Source organism: Leptonychotes weddellii, chromosome 7 (genome assembly GCF_054177405.1).
Source record: "Leptonychotes weddellii isolate Sample4059 chromosome 7, ASM5417740v2, whole genome shotgun sequence".
Taxonomy (NCBI): Eukaryota; Metazoa; Chordata; class Mammalia; order Carnivora; family Phocidae; genus Leptonychotes; species Leptonychotes weddellii.
In genome coordinates this window covers 128,851,505-128,876,101 of record NC_138375.1, presented here as the reverse complement: position 1 = coordinate 128,876,101, position 24,597 = coordinate 128,851,505, and the positions used below count along the sequence as shown (strand labels likewise).

The 24,597-nt window shown below is 47.1% G+C and overlaps 1 protein-coding gene and 1 long non-coding RNA gene across 5 annotated transcripts in view; one reads left to right on the top strand and one right to left on the bottom strand.

Moving 5' to 3' along the window:
- The window catches only part of SEMA6A (semaphorin 6A), a 124,961-nt gene extending 101,623 nt beyond the window's left edge, over window positions 1-23,338 (bottom strand). Inside the window, exon 1 of one of the 3 annotated variants that reach the window (XM_081827213.1) lies at window positions 22,659-23,338. The gene's annotated coding sequence lies outside the window, so the exon portion shown is untranslated. The remainder of the gene's footprint in view (window positions 1-22,658) is intronic. The other 2 variants (XM_081827214.1, XM_081827215.1) reach the window with 2 other exon arrangements.
- Window positions 1-24,597, top strand: part of LOC115937121 (uncharacterized) — a 275,150-nt gene that overhangs the window by 100,979 nt on the left and 149,574 nt on the right. For both annotated transcript variants that reach the window (XR_014147283.1, XR_014147282.1), the window contains exon 2: window positions 15,068-15,187. This is a non-coding gene — a long non-coding RNA (uncharacterized LOC115937121). The remainder of the gene's footprint in view (window positions 1-15,067; window positions 15,188-24,597) is intronic.

Below are 24,597 nucleotides of genomic sequence, written 5' to 3'. Positions count from 1 at the left end.
GATGCGGGACTCGATCCCGGGACTCCAGGATCATGACCTGAGCCAAAGGCAGTCGCTTAACCGACTGAGCCACCCAGGCGCCCAACACTCTCCTCTTCTAATGAGGTGTATGTATCTAATTATTGTTAACAGAACGAGAGTACTTTTCCAGTAACAACAGGAATGCAGTACATCTTTCATGCAAAATTCACAAGAGTTTTCCCTCGCGTCACTCGTATTGCGTATAAATTATAAATTTCCGGAGCATAGAATAGTACCCGTACAATCACCAAAGCGCTCAACCAACGTTGATGCAAGGTCACAGACTCCGCGCTGCTGAAGGCCAGTGCTACCTTTGGGGGTGGTGACAGCCCATTCTCCGTTCAGTTGGTCGTGACTGGCGTCACCGTTCATGGGCGTCCTAGGATCGTGTTTCCTCAATGACCGATCCTAACCTCTTACAAACAGGAAATAAGGAACTGCATTTCTTTAGGATCTGAATGGAAAGGGGTTGGTGGTTGAAGAATTTATCAGTCTAGAGGCATTTGAAGCCACTGTCATTTTAAAATATAAATGTTATAACTATGCCTCAATTATCTCGGATCATTGATATTTATTTCTGTGGCGACTTCTGAGCCTCAGTTGTATTTTCAAAGTGAAATAAACGTACCTACTGAAGGTTGGTCACAAGTTTCACATGGTCAGCATGTCTGGATTATTTTAAGAAAGGAGAGATTACCAAGAGACGGATCCTGGCCAAGGTTATCTGACACCATTACCCCACCTTTTAGTTCGTGAACTTGAAACCAGGTCTGTGAGATAATACTCTAAAAGTGCTAATGTTAATAATATCTTAATGGTACAGAGAACCTCATGTCAGGCTCCATGGGCTTGAAACCTTGCCTTTAACTGGCTTTCCTGAATCCCAGCAAAAGCAGAGACGATGCAGAAGGAGAGATGTTCTCCAGTGACCTGTCAGCACGTGCCCAGGAGACACCTCTGTGCCCTGCAGACCTTCCACAGCACCCAGGTGCTCTGCATCTAACAGTAAGAACAGCTCCTTAGGTTCACCCGGGGCTTTACACGGTATAAAAACGTATGACATCATTTGGTCTGCACCAAAACCCTGGGACCAAAGATTGGCTGTCTAATCATCTCACACACGAGGAGCGTCATTCTCAGAATGACTCATTAAATCAGAGGCTCCCAAGACTGACTGACCATTACAATCACCTGAAGGATATTTGACTCTGGCAGATTCCTAGGCCTCAGCCCTGGAGATTCTGACCAGGTAGGCCTCTGGCAACCCCGTTTCCCAAATAGCTTCATGCCTACAATTCTTACCCTTCAGGATAGGAATTCAGCACTGTCAAGAGAGGTCTTGGGGTAGCTCTGTTTTTAAATATTAGCATCCATTAGCACATTCAACAAGTAACTCTGAACGCAAAAATGATTGGATATAGTCTCTGTTCTTGGGAACCTGAGAGGGGAGGGGCCTTATGGAATTCATAAAGCCTCACTTAGATGAGATATAGGCCATGACCAACGAAAACATGGGCAGAAGACCCTGAAGGGGGATGTGGAGGAGGGGAGTGACAGAGCAGGGGCATCGGGTGTAGAGACGGTGTCAAAACTGGTCAGGTATGCAACAAAAGCCAAGTCTGCCCATGTTACAGTTCAAGTGTAGAATCAGTTCTGCTTGATATTTTCTAGTGCGTACGTATACACACATACACACACACATACATTCTTTTGCAGCTTATGCCTCATCAGCATGCTTACATGAACAGATTTTGGGGGAAAAGAGTAAAAATAGGAAATACTTATCTAGCACTTACTATATAACAGTCCCTTAAAGCAGTTTACACACATTGACTCCTTTATCCTCACGGCGACCCTGCGGCAGACACTATTACTAGGACATTTTACAGAGGAGGAAACTGAGGCACAGGGAGGTTAAGTGGTTTGCCTGAGGTCATGCACCTGGTGAGTGGTGAATTTTGGGATTTGGACCCAGGCTCCTGTGTCTTTGTAGGTGACCGTGGACTGGCCACCCCTCTCCCCTCTTCTCTTGCAAGAAGGGAGCACATAGATAGCTCCCTTCCCTCTCACCCCTACGTTTTGACCTGATTATTGAATTTAGATATAATAGGTACCTCAGAGGATGTAATCACAACAAGCTTGCTCTCCCAGCTTCTTGTTTGCAATTAAACGCAGACCTCCTACAACAACATCATCAATAATCCCATGAAGGAATTGGAATGTGTGGGCTGACATGTTCAAGTGTCAGGGGCCATCAGCTTTCTGACAGCTAGGGTAGGGCTTTCAGAAAAAATACCTGCCTGATGTTCGCCACAAGGACCCTCCTGAGAGTCTGTCACAGGATCCTGTCTACAGATCTGGACTCAGTCATTTACATCGACCCGAAGAATGGTGACAATGAAGTGTAGACATCCCATCCCCCCCCACCCCAGCCCCTGGTCATGGACACCAGTGGCAGAATTACTGATTAACCTGGAGAGAGCACTGCAAAGGGAGCCATGGCCTTTGTTCCCTATTTCTTTAAAATTTCCCAGAATGTGTAAAATAACTATTCCAGGCCTAAGGCTGCCTCTGATGTTCACATTTCTTTTTTTAAAAAGGATTTTGTAGCCAACCATCCTTTTCAACATGTTTTAGTTTGTGATAGTTGGGCAAAAGGATGAGAACACATAACTTTACCTTGACCGTCTTTTTATTCAGAAGGGAAAATGTTTCTTCTCTTTTTCCTTGGAAGGATGAAATGGGGTGACGCCTCTGAAAAAGCCCTGAAATGTCTTGCACCCATTATTAAGTCACCCTCCAGGTCACTGGATGGTTTGGGACAAAACGAAATCCTCCAAGGTTGGGCCCGTTGGGATGATGCTCATCCCTGTGTCTCGGCATAGCTGCACGAGGCCAGGGAGCAAGTTGGATAAGGTCCCCAAAAGGTGGAAGGTGAGAGAGGGCCTCCGTCTTAGGCGGGGCATGAGGTTGCATCCTATCTCCCAGCAAAAGGGTTCGCCCACATCAGCCTCTCAGCCTGCAAGCACAGATCAGCTTCATTCTCAAAACCTTCTGACACGAGTGGGGGACAGTTACTTACACTTACTTACAGGAAGTGTTAATAATGGGGCAGTTTTACCAACCCAACAGAAACTTACTTCCTAAGTGTTGCCACACGCCCTCACGTTGACTGCTTTGGCTCATCACGCTTGGTGTCATTAGGGTCCATTGAATATGGCCACTGATGCCTTGTGATCCCTTGCAAATGGGGGAGAGCAGAGCCTCGGGGAGGAGTGAATTCTAATTGCCTGCGGTGGGGCTGTGTGGTGCTGCTGGGGACAGCGGCCAATGGGGAAAATAGGAAAGCATTAGAGAGGGTCTGTTGTACTGATGAAGTGCAATTCCTAGAACACACTGTGCTATAGAATGAGATTTGGCTCCACAGTGCTGAGAGCAAACAATGGACTCCATAGGACCCAGCACTGGTTGCTGGGCTTATCCTAGCTCCTTTAGTGGGAGCTGCCTTTCATCCAAGTGGGCAGGGGCCACGCTAGAGAATGGGAAGGAGGAGGGGGTGTTACTACAAGTCCAGAGACATCCTGAGAGTAAGATGTCAGGGGGGAAAAACGCCCGGAGACTTTCAACCGAGGTGAAGACCGCAGTGTGATTTTCTCGGGCACTCAACATGCTTCAGCCAAGCCGATCATTCCGGGGGAGAGATAACTACAGAAATGATGAGTCAAATGTGTCCGGCCTCTTTCGCTGGCTTAGTGTATGTAGTGGAGGTTATGTTTCAGAAAGATCTGGGTGGGCGATGGGTCTTCATTCGATCTTTATCTCTGGAAAGGTGTGGGGCCAAGGAGGCATTAATGAGTGTGAGCGGGGGCTCTAGAGCTTGGGAGGGTCTCTGTTCTGTGTCCTAATCCACGTATGATTGGAGTCCATGGAAAGCAAATAGTGAAGAGCGGCATCCGTAAAATGTTCTCAACCACCTGTGATAAAACTACATCCCGCCTTAGAAAAAAATTTTTTTGTCAGTCTCTAGCTGGATAACAGATTCTGTCAGTAATGAGCCAGGAGTTAAAAGTTTGCTCCCACCTTGCAAAACAGAGGGAAAAAGAGAGGAGAGTAATTCCTACTCAAAAAGTGCTCCAGGCTCTCAAAAGACAGTTGAGCTGTTGAAATCAAAGACAGTAAATTATAGCCTGTGCATGTGGGAACAAGTCCACCTAATTATGAATGGGGCATTGTCAAACCAGTCTGCCCCTGAAATCCTCCCTTTAAACTAATTTAGATTTTTCAAAACTCCATTTTAACCAAAATCTTTGGCCAAAATTACATTGCACTTATTACGATTACAATCACAGTTTTGAGATGAAGTACATTCTGCTTGAGGTTCACATGAAGGTAACATGTAATTATATTCTACGTAGAAAATTATTTCTATGTGTCCACGAATTACCGCATCGAAACCAAATTCGTGGAGAAAATTCTGCATTTTAAGACTTGCCTCAAAAGGAAAGGTGGGCGAAAGGCAAATTACCCCTGATTTGGCCACCTTCTCGAGAAGTTTCATATGTTAAGCACGTACCTACGAGCATACACAGACACAAAACAAACGAGATATTCCTTTTGGAGGTTTTATGTCCAGGAGCCCGGGGAGCCCGAAATCCCCGAGTGTGGAGAAAGCCGTTTCCCACCAAGCCTTCCCCCTAAGTGGGAGAGGCAGGCTTGGGTGTTGAGGTGATCATGGGCACATCCAGCCCACTCCTGCCTTATTTGTTCAGATCATTAGGAGGGTGCCAATTAGCGCCTATTTTGGTGAAGGTTTTGTGTTGGGAACATCTGTCCACTCGCATCTGGCCAGGGCCCAAGTCCATTTCACAAGAAACACCAAACAGCTGTTAGATAGTCCTGGGTTTGGATGGATACCAAATGAACACAATCCTCCTGGCCACCAGGGAGGCGGGGCCCCAGTTCCTATTCTCCATCTCCGGATGTGCCCAGTCTCCAAGCTCTGACTTGTTAGCACATTCCCTAACTCCTGACCAGCAGCTTCCTGATTTTTGTGTATTAGGCTTTGCCTATTGCAGTAAATACTCTGGATGGATAAAGCCAGAATTAACTCCTGTTTACTTGAGAGCGAATGAGCAGTTTGGCCCTTGTTTTCCTTCTGTGATCACCCAGCTTCTTTTCTGCCTCTTTTCTTCTGTGACCACTGCAGGGAAGTAGGGGTGAAGGCTGGGTTGGACTAGGGATTTACTTTGCAGTCCACCCACTTTGCTGTTTTGTGGTTCAACTATTAGGTTTTCTGGAAAATAAGGGTTTACAGCCAGTGAATCACTGTGATGTTTTCAGTTTATTGGTATAAGTGGCTAATGCCACTTAATCACTTAAAGTTGTATTGTAGAAAATAACGTTTTCCTATTTACACATTGGTTTTGAGTCAGATATTAAATTAACAGAGATCTTTGGGCCCTCTTTGTTAGTGAAGATTCCTGAATTTCTTGATTCTAAATACAACATTAACTACAATTGAAATATTGCTACAGAAAACTCACTGATAAAATCCTAGGTATTATTCCCTGGGAGTTTCTATGTCCTCTATTTCCAGAACACAAGTTGTAGATTGGGGCAATAGGCATAAGCCTGATAAACTCAGGCTCCTACCTAAGCACTAGGCCCCATAAAGGCAGAGTAAAATGGAGCAAAACCTAGTCACCTAACCTAACGCTTTATGTAATATTTTAGAAATACCCAATAGGATCCAATATGTAATACAGCTTGATGCACATAGTAGGTATGCTTAGAAATATTTCCTAAATAAAATGCTTAGAAATATTTCCTAAATAAAATAATGAGTGATGATTCAGTCTGTTATTTTGAATCATGCCCTGACATATAAAAGAGCAGAGAGACAGAGACAGAAGCAGGCAGAAAGACCCTTCTAGATGCTATCATCTTGTCATCATCTTGTCCCTTCAGTTGTAATTTATATGCCAAGAACCATACCCTGCTGGTGACGTAATTTAGTCAATTCTAGTAAGAGGACTTGTTGTCAAATTATAATAGCTAATTTTTATTGAGCGCTTATTATGTACCAGACATCATTCTGGTACCTATGGTCACATTTAGTCATGAGAATCGCTTTATAAGTAGGTGCTGTTAGTATTCCCATTTTACAGATGAGGAAAATGAGGCAGAGAGCTTAAGTAACTTCCCCACCATCTCAGCCAGTAGAATAGGAAACTCCATAGCTCATTTTTTTAAAGATTTTATTTGTTTATTCATAAGAGACAGAGAGAGAGGCGCAGAGGGAGAAGCAGGCTCCCCATGGAGCAGGGAGCCCAATGCGGGGCTCCATCCCAGGACCCTGGGGTCATGACCTGAGCCGAAGGCAGACTGAGCCACCCAGGTGCCCCCAGAGCTCATACTTTTAACTACTCCCTCATATCAGCCCTTTAGAAGAAAAGAAGTTGCCTCCCAAGTGGAATGTTGACCCTCAGCTTCACTCTGTGTGTCTAGCACTTCTGTAGTCTTGTTCTTCCTGATGGAAATCTCAAAACCGTAGGGAGACCCTCATGGTCATCAGTAACCATTTTTATTGAATTCCTGTCAGTCGTTCCGCTGCTATGAGCTGGATGTACTTGGGACCTCGTCACGTTCCCTTCTGAGCCCGCTGAGAATGCCAACGTTGTATCTGCACACACACACACACACACACACACAGAACATATAAGTGAAATCGGTAATGTCCTAGCACTTCTTGTGCAGTGTTTGACTTCGTATTCGGGAGTTCGACTTCAGGGCACATGTCATCAGGGTGTGTATTTCTCCGGACACTAGAGTCCTGTGTGCCATCAAGAGCTTTGGTGATGGGCACCTTCAGATTTGTTCACGATGTTTCAAACCAGGCATCATAAGCCTCTTGATGCTGTATTTAGAGACGGTGTCTAGCGGGGTCAGGTTTACTGCTGACTAGCCGGTGGGATTCTGTGTATGTGTTTTCACCTTTCATGGGAGCTAAACAAAAGTGGTTGTGTTGAGATTAAGTAACACTAGAGGGCAGCCTACAAGTTGGAAACAAGTAATCGGATACCAAAACAATAATTGAGCAAATGCCAATAGGTAAATAATCTATGGTTCGGTCTCTCAGCATTCTGACACCAACTCATCTACGGGGTCCCCGCATAATGAAATAACTCCTTAGTGTTTCATTTGAACTGGACTTTAAAAATAAGACCTGAAAGCAAATTTATGAAACTTGTCTCCTTTCTAGAAACTCACTTAGTTTGTTAGAGCTGCCTGATGAGACTCATCCTGTTTCGTTTCACTTCTGTTATTCAACCTCTTCTTAAAATATAGAAGAAAACTTTCCCATTACAAGTTGTATTTAGAAACCCCTGAAAGAAGAATGTGATGTGAAGGGTAAATATAGAATCTCCATTTTTTTAGGATTCTTTTTCATAGCGTTAGTATTAGTTATTTTCAACCCTTGAAGACATTGGGGGGTTCTGCTGGACAGCTATGCTATATTGACCCTTGTCTAAAGGTTGAAACCAAAACCCATGACACCTCAATCACTGATGTAATGAAGATTTATTTCTTCCTAAGTGAAATCTTATTAAACACATTTTTTTCTTCCACTACATAAGCAGTGTCCAATTTTAGCAGATAAGGCCTCACTGTCTGCGAACTCTGTGTTATTAAATAAACAACACAATTTAGGTGTTATTTGTGTTTTGTGAATTACATCATCTGTAACATTTCAGTTGCACCAGGCAAACACATATACCATATGCCCCGCACAGAGTGGGGTGGGGAGGAAGGGACCAGCCCATGTATGTCTAATTCCAGAGCTCAAACACTTGTATGAAGTAAAATTGTTCAGAATGAAAGGGACAGGAGCGGATGGCTTGGTATCTGATCTCACATGTGCACACCATCAGCACTCACCACTCCTGCGCTTATATAACCCGTTTTTATAGATGCGCTGGATGGTGCTTCAGTTTTCCTCAGATTATCCACCTCCTATTATGGTATTAACCTTCCTAATGTGGGAGAAAGTGGCCCCAGCTGCCAAGACCAAATGTGACAGTTGAAACGCTCTGAATTTCAACATCTTTAGCGCTCCCTTTACAGAGCTGGGTGTGAGCACAGTAGGGCTAGGCTTTGGTGTCTGGCCTATTATGTGTCATTTAAATACGGGGTATGTGAAATGTGAACTCTTGTCTGTAAACCTGAGTTCCACTGGCCCCCACTGTCCTCTCGGTCCCCCCGATAGGACAGCGTGGAGCCATTTTTCCTCCTTCTCCTTCCTTACCCCCCACGGCCAACTGGTCCTTACGTCCTGGCGGCTGTATCTTGCCAACACACTCCGAATCTGGTTCCTTTTTTCTACTCCCAGTGCTAGCAGATTTATGTTTCTAAAACACACATCTGATGATGTCATCTTCTTGCTGAGAAGCTTCAACCGCCTGCAGCTCGGGGTCCCCCTCTTGAGCCCGGGAGAGCCCTCCGCAGGGAGCTCTCAATCTCCCCCGTCCTCAGGCTTCCATGCTACATCCCCAGTGACCAGGAGGACCCCCCTGCTGCTCGGGCACCAAGTTCTCCATTTCCCTGCCTTGGGCCTTCGCTCCTGCTCTTCCCTTAGACCCACGGCTCTTCCTCCCCTCCACTCCCACCTCCTGAAGTCTCCTTTACACAACTCAGATGCCTCCTCCTTCGCAAAGTCCCACCTCACCTCTCGGCTGCCTGCGTGGAGCTCTCCTGCCTGTCCTTCTTAGCATCCTTAGCTAAGGACCTCAGCTTAGCAAACACACTCTGCTTTAGGGATGGAGAACCGTCAGACCTTACACCAAAGTGATTTTCCACGTATCTACCTTCCTTGCTAGAATGTGGGCCCAGGATCTGGCCTGTATCATGAGTGCATTCTGAACTAGGTCACCACGGGGTCTCTGCAGTATCCGGAACTTGCCGGACTAAGCGCTACCTGTTCTCCTGCTGCTTCCACTAGACTTGGTAGCAGGGACCAGAGAATAAAATGACCTTTGTCGGAGGGAAGATCCACCCTCGTCGACTACGACGGTCTATTTACTCCTTGCTAGGAATGTGTGCCTGCTTTATTAGGTACAAGTTACGAGCCCCAGGAGGATATTCCTGCCAGAATACCCGGTTCAACCTTCTGCCCCCCCGGATCTGCTCTGCTCCAGGGTCAGAGTTTGCACCTTGATGTCGCTGTTTATTTATGTCCCTTCTATAAAATAGGACCAGAATCCCCATCAAAAACATCCTCAAAGATCCTCCATTTTTCAGTTCATCTTTTACAGGACCCTCCAGCCCCTAAGACAGTGACAAAGCTACTTCTTTTTTTTTTTAATTATTATTATTATTTTTTATTTGAGAGAGAGAGAGAGAACAAGCAGGGGGACCGGCAGGCAGAGGGCAAGGGAGAAGCAGGCTTCCCGTGGAGCAGGGAGCCCGACACGGGGCTCAATCCCAGGACCCTGGGATCATGACCTGAGCTGAAGGCAGATGCTTAACCGACTGAGTCGCCCAGGCGCCCCTCAGAAAACTACTTCTGAACTTGTCTGTCACTGTTCAACCTGTGTAATAGGCAGAATGTGACAGCGTGCGTGCTTGGGAGGCTGTAATCGTTTTTCATAATTGTTTAAGTACTGAGGAGACAGTACAGTGACGTGCAGGAACACAGAACTCGGGTTCAGAAGGTTGGCAACCCTGTCCCAAGCCCTTCCCTCACTGGAGGCATACCCAGGCAAATTATTTGATTCTTTGAACCTCGGCTATCTCATCTTTAAATTGAGCATCATAATCCCTGCCCTGCCTAACCCCGGTTGTAATGATACCCAGTGAGGCAATGTTTATAAAAGCACCTTGAAAAATAGCCTTATAAATAAGGTCTTTATTAGTCATAATAACACTGTTATTTACTGTGGATGTTGATGGTTATCAGCTAGCCTGATTTCGGAATGCCATAGCCTTCCTAGGCAAAACAGTCCTATGTTTGCACCTCCTTGCGGGAAGCCGGTCCCTCCTCTCCCGCAAAAGATGCCATCCGGGGAGGGTGTGTCTTCACTTGAAACACAGGCAGTGAGAAACAACAAAATATGCAAATGAGTTACGATTCCTTTTAATAGAAGAAGCACTCTTGAGTTACCACTAGGTATGGTCGACAACAAGCAAGAACCCATATTGTCCTAGTCCTACATTTAAAACCTTTTCAAGTTCTGCTCAGAAGAATTTGCATTTCAATGACACTGTGATAATGTCAAGCTATTCACAACATTTCAAAGCCTTCTCTTGCACACCTGGCAGTTGTAGGAGCTGCTGGGGAGCTGGCTATGGCTGTTTTCTAACAGCAAAGGCAATTATGTTGTCCTTTTCATTCTCAGGAGCGGATGTGTTTGGGCAATATTAACAGGTCTTATGTTCTGGACATGACAAAATATGGGAACAAAAGCTCCACCCTCCAAGATATCCCACGAGAATTAATTAATCAGCATATTCAACATGGTGAACTTCCCTTTGCCACAAATAAGAGGAAACACCTTGTAGATAAAAGTTGACTTTTGAATAGAAAACCTTTCCCTGTACTCTGTACATCCCTTTAAAGAGAAAAGTCTCCAATGGATGTTTGTTACCTTTTTTTCTTGGCTACACAGGAAACTACTCTGTTCTTTCTACTTTTGATACCATCAGCATCCCCCTTGGCTGGGCAAGCATGGGATCTTGGGTTGATTTTATTTCCACTAAAAGTAAACCATGTTGCATACAACATGGTTGCATGTAACAGGACAGCCATCTTGAAAATTATCTTAGATAATCACTACCCTAGAACAGCAAATATGACAGATCAATTTAACTTAGGTAATATCTCATTATGATGCTTATAGATTGGTAAGCTTAGCTGTAAAAGTTAAGCATTTATAATTCATAAGCACAAATTATGGTAAAGTAGATGGGCTATATGCTATTAGAATTTCATATAAGCTACAGAATGATTTTTCACACAGAAATTTAATTAATAAGAAATTTACAATATAATTAATATATGGTATCTAACTTTTATTAGACCCTCTCGTTAAAAGTTGCATTAACACGGTAATTCAGCTTCTTGATATCTGTTATAGAACTCATGACACAGGAAAAAGTACTTTTAACCAAAAGTAGGACCTATTTCTCTCCCGTGCTTACAGTATTCCCTAGTCATTACATTCAGCACGTGGTAACAGGTACTTTGGGGCGAAGGAAATCTCACTTGGCCCACGGCCCCCAGTTCTTTCATTTGAAAGAACTTGAAGTCCCATTCAATCTTGGGGAGAAAGGGCCTCGGGTCCCCCTAGGAGCCAGTAACTATCAGTTTTGATAAGGAAATTCCTTTAAAATGAAAAGTGGTTCCCCCAAAGATTAGAAGTGCTCTGTCTCACTTATAAATTTCAGTTGTCCCTCAAGTGATACTTCTTCCTTTGCATGACCATTTTGCAAATGATACAGAATCACATTTTTCACAGAAGAACCTAGTATGGTTTGCATGGCAAAGATAACGGAAGCATGTTCAAGTCACTGCTGTCTGGAAATGTTCCACCAAAATACAGCCTCCAAGGCATTGGTGTCCTGGAGGCACAAAAGAAAAATCTGTAATCAGAAATCATTAATTAAGGTTAATTAAAGTCCACATTGTATCTGACTGACATTCATACAAAAGTACTGCTTACTTTTCTGTAGGCTATGTGTACAGTACTGTGTCTGCCTGGACACCAAAGAGTAATCACAAGCTTGTTATTGCCAAGAGGACAGCCGATTGGATTCACCCAAACTCTTCTTCCAATGAAAAAAAAGCTTCTGATCTGAAATATGTCCTCCCCATCACTAGACCTTTTAGAAAAAGCCCCAAAACCAAAAACAACTCACGTAGGAGAATACTGTAAAAGGAGCAAGACCTATTTCTTACCCTGCCGAATAATCAGAGGTCCATCATATTGAATTTACAAATGCATGTTTTCTTTGCTTCCCAGAGATATGGGAAGGGGGAGGGGGAGAAGGGCTTGGGGGGTGGGGCACGGGTAATTGCAGCCTATGGCTAAACCAGACCACATGATCAGAAACTGCTGTGACACTTAAAAGTGTTTCTCCTCAAGGAATTCCGGTGCCCAGAATCCTGGTGAAGCCAGTAGCAATTAAGGCCATGTTATCCTTTTAATTTACTTGAAATTATTGGCCTCTAAAATCAATCATTTAGTGCGGTTGCGCAGGGGAGGGGTCAATATAATAGGCACGTGCATTAAAAATGCTTGTTGATCTTATGCAAAAAATTTTGGCAGGCTGGATCTGGGGAAATTTAAAACGGCTGCTTTGAAGCTCACCCTGCAATAAAAACCAGTCATTTTCTAGCAAAGAAAAAAAGTGACTAATTTTCTAGATGAGACCCATTTATAATGAATTCAAGGTTTTCTTCCTGTGAATCTGCCCGGGGTTTATAGCTGATGCCTCGCATGTCCTGAATTCAGAATTCAGTGCTGTTTGCTTCAGGTGTGAGGTGGTTTTATTTTATGTTTTAATCCACAAAGGAATGAAATGGCTTGGCTTAGGCTGGTAGGAGTCCTTGAAAGTCCACTTGAGAAATGGGAACTAAAGCATTAAGAAGGGCACCAGTATCTGTTACACAAGGTCAAATGTCCCTAACAAAGGAAAGCTGTGTTCTACATCCCCCACGAAGCACATAAGTCACTGAGTGTGTCTATCTCCTTCTTGCAGCAACTTATGCCTCGCCCCCCCGCCCCGTCTTTCCTTGACTCGGTCGCCCAACATATACACGACTGGACAGCTCTTCCTGATCATCCCCGAATCGCAGACCTAACTCAAAACAGCCAAGGATGAGGATTACAGAAAGGAAAGAAACGCTCACGGACCCAAGAGCTAACAAAGCAGTAGCCCTCTGGGCCGCTGTCGCCAAATGTGGTGAAATAGTCTAACTCCTTAGCAATGTGTGCCAACCTTAAAAGATAACAGGGGTTAAACCTGGGGTAAAGCACAGAACATTTCCATGGCCATGCCAGAGCACAACGTACAGCCCTCCTGAGGTCATCCTATTTATTTAGCCATCTGCAGAGCCGAAGCCGAATTATGAACCTGAAATTTTGAGCCAAGCCGTGAATGCCCTCATTTACCTCCACGCTGGTGAAGAGCTGTAATGAAGAGCTTGCACCCTTTGGCTTTCTTGTCGAAAGATGAAAGTGACATCAATCCCTGGACGGTAATTTTTTTTTTTTTTTTTTTTTACCAGCAGGACTGAGCAAGAGGCAAATCCTAGAGTAAATACCAGCTGGATGTGCACATAACAAGGTCCAGAGAGACACTCAGAAGTTGCCTCTTTCAATACAACCCTGAATTACACGAGAGGTGGTTTTTCGGTTCTTTCAGAGCACCACCACCACCAAAATAACTGCAAGGCTTGCAAGCCCCAGTCTATCTCAAACCTTTCCCAAGACGCCCCAACACTATCTGAGGCACTGAAACTATGGCAACCGAATAAGAAAGCAGCCTCCATGATTAATAGATGAAGATCCCAGTGACAGTGTCTAGCTAGGGCCATCATTCATAATGTGAGAAGAATTAGCACGGAATCCATCTTGCAAACCACTTACAAGTATTCTTGTAAAAATCCACCCAACTGCCATTCTGCTGCATAGACTCCAGTTTAGAGAGCTATAAACAATTCGGTTTCTATGTATTGCTCGCCATGCAGAGATGAGAATGTTCTTAGTAACTCGGATGCTCACGTTTTTGGAATAATGAAAGGCTTACTAGACTGGTTTTCCACCTGGGTATTTGAGGCTTAAGAACAAATGCATTCAAACACCAAAATATGTGAATGGAGTCCTGTGGTTCTCCGGGGTAAAAAGGAGGAGAGACAGTTGTTGGATTGTTTGAGTGGGGTTTTGTGTGTGTGTGTGTGTGTGTGTGTGTGTGTGTGGAATGCAGTTTTTCATAAAGCATTCCATTTTCAGGAAAGGAACGTTTCCATTCACCAGCTCAATCAGTATTCTCTCAGTTTCCTCACTCAAGGACAGTAGGAGTCTGGGGGGTGGGGTGGGGAAGCATTGGAGTCGCTGCAATATTAATGAAAAGATTGAATACTCTTCTTAAAGAAAGCTTCAGGAATAGGAAAAAGGAAAGAAGAATAGGCCCATCACAGAAAGCTTGTCTATAAGACTCTTATCTAACGTCCAGCCGTAATTAATATATTCTTCATTTCTTCCCAGTTCCTAAAATGTTGGTTTTCCGGCGGCATGTTTTCACTGTGTTCAGTGACAGATCCTGTTGTGTTCTAGAAACGCTTCCAATCAAATCATGGCAAACGCTTGGTTTTAAACACGTAGGAAGGCCGAAGGGACGAGATAGGGGTGAAAGAGCATCCGCTTTAGAGATCTTCTCAAATTTTTTAATTGGCATGGATTCTTTGAATTAAATTTTCCACAGATGGCAGTTATAGGTTAGTTGGAAACCACTAGAAAGTGCCGAGTCGTGTTCAGTGAAAGCCTCAGGTCCACGGGCCGTCTGTGCAAATACCCGTCTAACAATATTTTCAGAGCCTTAGTCAGCACACTTGCTGCTAGGAAGACCTGGCCCTTCAGCCTTTGGGGCATGTTAATTGCTGATTTATTTCACTCTCTTGACATCCTTTTTCCACTTACAAAGTTTAAGAGGCAATTTTTTTTTTTCCTCCCGGATGAAAATAGCTGTAATTCTAGGCCAGGGAGGGAGTCTTGTCCCCCCTGGGTGCAAGGAGGAGTCCATCAGGGCAATGTGGTGATCATACCAATTTATTGCCCCTTCTGCTGTGCCTTTTAGGAGTGAGATTCTTCTCACTGATAAGAACTTGTATGGCTATCATTTGAGTCCGATGTCAGGTAATAGGGCAGTGTACCAGTCAGTAAATACTAGCTCTCTTCGGGTCAGCCAACTAACTACTTGCTACATTTGGTGCGGAAGGTAGTGTTTTGCTTCTGCGGGGAGACTCACTGCTCTCGCAAACTGATTTCAGGCTTGGCCAGGGAAGAGTGACCCAGCAAGTGTATGGATGGCCACTACGAAAGCCCTCTGGCAGAAGTCCCAGCCATAGCCTCCTGGAGCCATCAGCCGACCAGCTTCTCTCCTATGACAGGTAGGGTCCTTGGGGTCAGTTCCACTTGTCCCTGAACCAACATGACGGGCTGCTCTCAGATTCTCAAGTGCGTGCAGACTGTGTATTTTATTTTTAGATGATAGTAAGAGAAGGCCATCCTTTTTTTTTTTTAAGCCGTCATCTAATGTAAAGTCTTATACTGTGGGCAGTGGTTTTATTGGTATAATGCTTTTTCTTCCATATTCTGGGTGTGAGATTTCAACATCCAAAGTCAGGAAAAGGATCACGTCTCCTCTTCCCATGCCAGTGACTTGTTCACACGCTTCCCAGCCGAAAACCCCGTCACCAGGGCCAGCCCGCATGGGAATGTTCATTTCTGGTCCAGAGGTGGCTTCCTTTGTACCCTCTCTGTCTGTTACCCTTTTTACTCTCCCCAACAGGGCACCCTCCCTGACTTCTGTCACCCAAATAAAAATAACACCTAATATTTAATGAGCGAGTATCGTGTGCCACGCATTGGGCTGTGAATTTTACAGATGTTATCGTATTTACTCTTCTCAACAACCACAACATTAGCATCCTACTAGCATCTTACGGATAGATGGAAACCGAGGCAGAGAAGTAACTGGCTCAAAGTCATGCTCTTTGTAATTGGCAAAAAAAAAAAAAAAATTGGGATGCAAATCCCAGTGTGTTGTGTCTGCCTAAGAAGTGTGGTCTCTGCATTGTCCCTTTCGCTGCCCACTGCCTTCCCCAGACCGTCCCTCCACATTTATAAACCCGCTGTCTCAAAATCTTGGTGAATTTGCCCTTGTTATGGCAAGGATCCAAACTCCTTTCCTCCTACCCCTGCTTCACCCTGACACGTCTGTCCTACATTAATGCTTACACTGACATGAACTGTTTTAGGACCTACCTCAGCAAAAGCAATGCCCTTACTTTTTCTAATGCCTGGCAGAATGCCATGCCCGTGACCTTGCCCGCTTTAATGGTCACACTGAAAGCCATCGTCACTTTAGGCGGTTGGCCTTCTGATGGATAGAGTTGCTGCTCTGTGAAGACTGTGAATTTCCAATGAATTTGAGGATCTTACTTAATTTCATAATGTGGTTTATACGAAAATGTGACATCCACAGAACATAATTTCTCTTTTATGATTTAGAAGACGATGAAGCAAGATCTCTGCTCGGCCCAGGGTCTGGGGTGGGGAGAAAGGAATTAGCATCAGATTCTCCAAGTTTTCAGAGTGCATTTCATCTCTTACCGAATACATTCACATTTGTGATTTCATATTATTCTCCCAGCGGTCCTACAAGGTGGGAAGCATAGGTTTACTATTCACAAATTTTGTTGAAAGTAATGCAGCTTCAGAGAGGTTAGGTGGTTCATCCGAGGTAGTGAGAGTCTGGAACTCAGGACATCCAAGTACAGGATCTTCAACTGTAGTTACCACAGTACGAGGCAGAAATGTGGGTTCATAAGCATACTATCTTCTCCTGCCAGAAAGGTGAATTTTAAAAAGGACCATCAGCAAACTCCAAAAAAGCACAACAGTTCTGTGGCCAGTGGTTAGAATGCAGAACAAATGAGGCCAAGGTCAAAAGCTCAATCCCCATAAGTGCTGGCTGTCTTCCTAGCTCTGTTTCTTGGCAAGTTGCTTTTTACCTAACTTGCATTCCCTCCAGCTCCAGCCAGGTGTCCCACAGATGTGTGCTTTTGGCCACAGAAGGGGACTGGGTGAGAGTGTGGGAATGAGCAGGCTCCAATCCATCACCAAGACTGGGAAAACAACCCTCAGTGAATGTTCTGCTAATGGTGCATGAGACAAATCACCTGTGCACAGGGAAGATGGTGTCTCTCACACACGTGCGCACACACACACACACACACACACGAAGTATTTATAAGAGCAGATAAAAGAGAAAGATTAGATGCTTGCAAAAAGAGTCACTCTTTTTTTGATTGATTAATCAGTTAACTGATTGAACAAATACTTGTTATGAAGGGCCTATGGTGTGCCAGGCACAGGTTTAGGTGAGATGAAGCACTAACACATGAAAAAGTTTTTCCTTGTGGCATTATGTTGTAGTGGAAGACAGAAGATAAACGAGAACAACATATAGTCTGTCAGGCTGTAAAAAATGAGAAGGGAAAAAAATGAGGCAGGCCAGCGGGGTAGGAAGCCTTGGGGAAAAGAGTGGAGTAAATAAGATAATCAGACAAGGCTTCAGGGTGAGAGTGACGTTTGCAGAGACCTCAAGTGTGTGAGGAGCAAGGCACACAGCTATCTGGGGAAGGAGTCATCCCAGGCCACGGAAGGGCAAGGGTAAAGAGCACACGCCAGGCATATTCATGTGACCCCGAAGAGGGGTGGAGATCCGAGAGGTGGGGACAGGAGCGCAGATCGTGTAGGGCCACAAAGGATGTAGGTCGGACTTTGGCTTCTCTATTGGAAGAAGATGGGAAAGCATCTGAGCGGGAGTGATCGAATCTGGCTTTGATTAAAAAAAAAAAAATCACTTCGGCTGCTGTGTTGAGCATAGGCTGTAGGGGGCCAAGAGCAAAAGCAGGGGGACTAGTTGGGAGGCCTGCACAGTAACCCTGTGGCTTGGCCAGGTGAGGGCCCCAGAGATGGAAGAGTTGGAGGAGGCCTGTGTGCTTTGGGAAGGAGGGGCCAGCAGCGTGGCTGCTGGGGTGGATGGGGGCCTGCAATAAGAGTCAAGGGTAACTCCTTAAGTTTTCACATGTGAGTGACTCCAAGGATGGCACTGCCATTTACCTAGATGGAGAAGATGATAAGAAAAGCATACCTGGGGGGGGCGCCTGGGTGGCTCAGTCGTTGGGCGCCTGCCTTCGGCTCGGGTCATGATCCCGGGGTCCTGGGATCGAGCCCCGCGTCGGGCTCCCTGCTCGGCGGGAGGCCTGCTCCTCCCTCTCCCACTCCCCCTGCTTGTGTTCCCTCCCTCGCTGTGTCTCTCTATGTCAAATAAATAAATAAATAAATAAATAAATAAATAAATAAATAAATAAATAAATAAATAAATAAATAAAAGCATACCTGGGGGAAAGAGATCCAGAACGGGGTGCTCTGAACATGTTAAGTTTGAGATGCCTTTTAGAGCCAAGAAGAGCTACCTACCCTGTAGGATTTACTATTTGAGAGACCCAGGAGAGAGAGGTCTGGGCTCAAGAGGTTACTTGGGAAACACTGTGGTGAGTCCTGACCCTTGTATAGGGCACTTTCCATTAGTGTAATTAGAATTACTCTAATCAAGAAGTTTTGCAAGAACTCACCTGCTTCGCAAGCAGGATACCCTTGTGTATATACTCTACTGTAATAGTCCCATGCTGAGAAGTATCCTGTACGCCCTTCTCCCCTTGAGGTTTGTGCGGTATGACATCTTACTTGCCCATTTCAGAGGGATTAAAAGCCTCCCTCCCTCCCCTACCTTACCATATCCCCAGGAGGCCACCAGTGTGGTTGCCAGCAGAGAATAGCTCAGTTGATGAGAAAAGCCTTCACTCTGGAATGGAAATGTTTCCGAGACAACTCGGCTCCAGGGTCCCTCAAAAGAGTGGGGGACACTGATCCAGGAGGGTGTTCCCGGGCTCCACCTTCCTCTGGAAGTGGAAACACCCAGGGAACACCCTCTCTGAGAGGAGGATAATAAATTTTCTCAAACTGGGGCAGGGGAGGCAGAGAGAAGCGAAGCTTGAGTCTGGCGCCGTAGACCACTGGGCCAGAGATACAGGAAGCCTCTCTCAGGCTTTATGCTGTTGCAAACGGCAGATGCTTAATTAAAGCATTTGCAATTAGTTTGGCTTGTTCTGTGATTCCTTTCTGCAAACAAATAAGATGGGAGAATATATTCGCTTTTGGCAATCTAGTTCTAAAAAACTTCTTCTCCCGTGATCACTCTTTTGTCCCGCTCAGAAAAGAGCTGAACCACTATGTACACATAGTAAAGTATCTGCCTTACTTCCTTGTTCAAAACAGTATTTTTCCTTCTATTTCATATGGGAGTGCAATTACCCATTTGCTTTTAAGGCATGAGTATTTATTTTGAATTTAATACAAGTTCTTAATTTGGGTGGCTTATTTTTATTCAATGAAGATAACAGTCTTCTAATTCTTGCTATCCTTTGATTCAACATACTAAGCAATGTTATCCTCCTACTCAAAATGCAAATGCTATATTTTTTTAATGATGGGAAAAGCATTCGCTAGACTTGGAAAGAACTTGAGGGCTGTGTGTTTGTGTATGTGTGTCACTGTGTGTGTAAATAGAGTTGCACTTATTGCCACTTTATAAGAACCACTCACTTGAAGCCACTGTAGGGGGGAAAACGACAGGTCCACTCTAAGTGGAGAAATGTGAATTATGTGTGACCCTTTCTTTCATTCATTTATTCAACATTTACTTGGTTTCTACTCCAGTTCTTAGGAATTTTTAACCTATTGAAATGTAGATGTTTTATCCAATAAGTATATACTGCAGATGGCTCCTGAGATAATGATTTTTGGGTGGCTGCTTAAAATTTAAATATGGCATTATATGCATTATTGAAGAGTATGGCCCATCTCTACAGGGTGATAGTTGCAACACACAACACTTTGGGAAGACTGTCACCACACAAACACTGTAAATAAACAGGAACTAGAGTGCTCCCTTTCTATCCATTTGAAAAAAGACATAACACAGAAATGAGGTTTTAAACCTGATACTCCATTCTTTTCTGCTTTCGGATTGGTTTGCAAAGTGCCTCATTCAAGAATATCCTAAAACCAAAATCATAATACAGAGTGGGGGTTACTCAAGAGTCAAATAAAAGTCACCATATCAACAAGCATGGGTAAACCAGATTCAAATAGTGCAATTATTTTTTAACAGATAGTTTAGATTAATAGGTGGAGACTCGGTTCTGCCACAGTATTTAAGGTTAGGTTAATAATTAACTTTGGTGCCTGGAGTAGTTTAATCAAAGCTTACTGTAAATCATAAAACTGCTCCATGCAGACTAAACAGGGTATTAAAAAAATATACAAAATGCTTGCAATCTTGACCTCTCATAGCCATTTGGATAAGGTGTAAAAATACAATATTTTCATTCAGAATCGAGCCCAGGCATCTTTACACTGGGGGAAAAAGCCTAAATAAAGGATTCATGTGTCTGGAACCAACAGTCTTTCCCCTGCCATCAGAGTGGACTCGATGCCCAAGATGTATGTCTGAAGGAAGCCCGACAATTACCAGGATTAGAGAAAGACAAGGCAAAGACACTCAACCTTCCTACCCGGGAAAGACTTAAAAACCAGCGCTGGGGGGCATTACATAGCTTTCTTGAGACCTGCTGACAGAATACTGCACCTGGGTTGAACATCTTTTCAGATTTGAGGCAAAGAAAGTTGTGTGTACAAGTGTACCCATCTGCCTGCCTGTGTGTGTGTGTGTGTGTGTCTGCCTTCGCCTGTGTTTTAAACCTTTTCATGGATCACAGTCAGTAAGTAGCAACTTGATTTCCATCCAGCATAAGCAGAGAGCGATCCCGTAGGCAGAGAGCGATCCCACCGCGGCCATGAGTGGCCACGCATTTTCAAAGCATCCACCTTGCTCCCAAGGACCGACTGGAACGGCCGTTGGGGCTGCGCAGTGCGATACAGGCCGGCGGCGGCTGCTGTTAAGTGCTTTCCTTGGCTGTGAAGACAGCAGGTTCTCCCCTGCTCCAGCAACACCTGGCTCCCTGTTCCGTTCCTCCCTGGAGATCCGCCGGCTGGAAAAATGCGCAGGGCACCGGGGTGGGGGTGGGGGGGAGGCTGGGGATGTTGCACTTGGAACTGGGGCTTACAAGCCAGCGAGTTCCGGCCCCGTGTCCACACGCACCCGCGCGCCAGCCGCTGTCCAGTGGCCGCACCAGCATCCTGAATCCTGCCCCTGAACTTCCTTTCCCTCCGCCTCGCCACCGCTTTCTCGGCTGGACCAGCAAGTGCATTGCTGAGACCCCAGCGCAACTGACTGCTGGACTGGGGAGCCACTGTCTGTGGACCAGCATCTAACTCCCCGCGTCCTGGGCGGTCCACCCGCTTCCCTCCGGATTCGGTTTCCCGCGGGCTGCACACGCTGAGCCCCAGCCCGTCGTGCCCGCCGCCCCTAGCTTTCAGAGAAACTTTCCAGAAGCGCCGGGTCGAGTGACCCGGTGCTGGAAAAGGAGGAGGCGCTGGGCGGAGGGGTGGCGAGGCGGCGAAGGAACGGGAAAGACAGCGGAATCCTGTTTCCTTTCCCGAAACGCGCAAGTTCGGGACTGCTCCCTGGCTCCCCCTGTGTACCGCTCGGGTCGTGGGAGGAGAGAGCGGACCTCAGGATTCTGCTTTGCAGCGTATACCACAGTGGGGAGCTGAGAAAAAAAGCAGAGAATCTGGAGCAGAGACACTTGCCACCCAGCGGAGTCATACAGGGAGGGTGGGCACTGTCGAGTTAGCTCCCCAGCGCCCCACTGCCCGCGAGGCAGCTCTCTAGGACGCGGCGAGTAGTTCGGACATCCAGAATCTGGGGCCCGGGCAGAGCCCTTGTCTGGGTAGCCAGCACTGGGTCATCCTTTGCAAGGCTTTCCACCCTTCCCCCTCCAGAGACAACTCCTTTCCGTAGAGGGACCCCGTAGATTTGGGGGAACAGCGCAGCGGGCGCCAGCCTCAGCGTGGCGGGCTCTGTACTAGAGGGGGACGGAGCCGCGACAGATGCTGTCCTCGCCGGCCAGAAGGGAGCTGCAGCGGGGGGATAGAGGACCCAGGGCGGGGGGCGCCGCGCCACCCCGGGGGGAGACCATTGCTGGGCACTCATTCGAGCAAACAAAGCCCGGAACCTCTGGTGCCAGCGGCCGCGAAAGCCGGGATGTCACCAAGTGGCAGGGCGCACGGGTACCAGGGCCATTACAAGTTTCCCGCACTCCACAGAGCCCAGCCCGGACCCCGAGCGGACAACAAAAGATTCTCTTCGCTTTCTCCGCGGAACCCCTTCTCCCACCACAGAACCCAAACCTGGAGCTGGGCGAAAACAGCGCTCTTCTACCCAACGTCCTCCAGCCCTCGAGGGCAGAACCCTTTCCCCAGCCTTTGCATTAGGACCGGGCGCTGCTGAGAATCCCACCCTCTCGGGGCCTCTCTGCTCCCTGCTGGCCCGAAAGTGAGGACGAGCCCCGGGTCCTGCACACACATTCCCCAGCCACGCAGCACCGCGCGGTCGCGGTCCCGGGCGGTGCCCGGGCGTGTGCGCGGCGCGGGTGGGGAAGCTCGCGACGCGGAGCCCGGCGGTCTCCCGGGCACAGGGCGGAGAGGAGCGGCGGGCTGGGCTCACGACTGCTCCCAAGGGCCGGGCAACGCTCGGGAGACAGACACCAGACAAAATAAAACGCAGCTACCACAAAGCCGACAGCGCGTGCCGGCCGCGGCCCCGGGACCCTCTGGCTGCAGCCGACCCGCCAGGGAGGTGGGGCGCGCCGGGGCGCCGTGCCGTACCTTTTCGGTGCATCGACGGGCAGGCGGCCGGGGCTCGGAGCGGGCTGGTACAGCGTGTATCCCATTTAGTAATCCATTATCGAGGAGATCTCTCCGGGCCGCAAGCTGCGCTCTCTCCTTTGCAAGCCTTTGTCATTCCTACATGTGTGCTCCTCTCTTTGGGGGTAACAGTCGCGGCGACTACTTTCTGGGAAGCAAACGCGCTGTGTTCATCTCCAGTGACAGGCGCAGAAGGGGAGAGGGAAAAAAAGAAAGAAAAGAAAAGAAAAAAAAAAAAAACCCAACAAGGAAGGAGTAAATGTTCAAGAAACTCTTCTCCAAATCCAAATTCCACTTGGATTCCACTCCGGTGAGTCCCTTCGGTGGTGTCCGCGCGGATTAACAAGTCATTTCAGGGTGGGGGGCGGGGTGGGGGCTGGGGCAGGGGGCACGCTGTAGTCCCCGCTCTACGACCGCGAGCGCTGCTGCCCGGGTGTGGCGATGCTGGCCGCTGCCGCCGCTCCTAAGCGGGCATCGCGGGCGGGCGGCCCCGCGGAGAAGCGCCGCTACTGCGTCCCGAGCGCCTGGGCGGCCGAGTGCGCGGGGAGCGGAGTTGGCTGCAGCCTCACCCGGTGCCGCTCACTACTCCTCTGTCACTGGAGAGGCCGCGGCTCCCAGGCGGAGCCAAGTCCCGGACTGGATTGCGCAGAGCGGACTCTCCTCCTGCAACCCCGCCTCCTTTGGCTGGCGTCTCCTCCGACCCAGAGGAGGGCTATGGTGTTTGTGTGTGAATGTGAGGAAGCGTGGCGGAGAGAGGGAGAACCTACGCGGTGTGGCTGCAGGTGGAGCCTCGCACCGACTGGCCAGCGAGGCTCCTTCCACCACGATTCCCGGCCCCCGCCGCGCTCCGGGTGGAGGTCCCGGTGGGGTTGACTCCGGCTAGAGCCCAGCCCCTGCTTCCCCCACCCCCGCATCTGCTCTAGCAAGGGGGAAAAAAGAGAGAGAGAGAAAAAAATCCCGGACAGCATTGCTGAGCCCTGCCAAATCAGAAAAATAAATAAAAATAGACGTAGTGCAGGAGCGAGTTACAAGAAAGGATCTGATCATCGATTTTCTTAAATGGAAAAGTTTTAAAGGATGAGAGTAAGTGAACGATGAGCCTTTCTAATTCTGATTACTGTGTCAAGAGGTAGATTCCAGAAGTGATGGACGCTCTATGCACCCAGATGCATTGGATAAAAGCCGGTGCGGTTAAAAAAACACACCTCGAAGAAATGAACACAGTTATTAGCGCAATACAACATGTTAATAAAGCGTGTTAAGTAAGCACGTAGATTGTGGTACAAAGAATGGTGTCATCACCAACAGCCATAATCTGTTTTAAAACTTAGAAAGTGTGTGGACTGTCCTCAGAAATAAGTAAACTTCAGAAATAAGACGCAGACAATTGCAATGAGGATCCAACAGCTTCGTGGAAGAAGTACATCGCAACTTCTTACACGGCGCTATTGTTAGGATCACACGGAGAATGGCAGCCACAGCCTTCCTCCGCCGCGTGAACTTGCAGTCGCCAGAAAGCCTTGCAGTTACAGGCTTGTGCCGACTGGTCCGGTGTCCCCCTCCCGCGTGCCGCTGCTCGCTCCCCGCCGCGCCCGCACGCCCCGCTCCCCAGTGGGCTTCGCAGATGGTGCGGGCCCGGAGCCACAGCCTTTGCAGAGAGGAACACTGGGCGGCCAAGCAGTTCTCCAAGCGGTATTTACCAGTCATGGGGTCGGCCGGCCGAGAAAATCACTGGGAGGAGGATCGGGGTCTCACTTGCCCTTAGGCCGAGTGCCCTCAAAAGTAGATGCATCAGAAACTGTACCTGTTCCCTAATTGGGGCCAGGACCCACGTTCTCTTTTCTGCTGTTCCTGCGGGGAACCCAAGTTACGTACAGAAAGCTGCTCGTGAGGACTCACG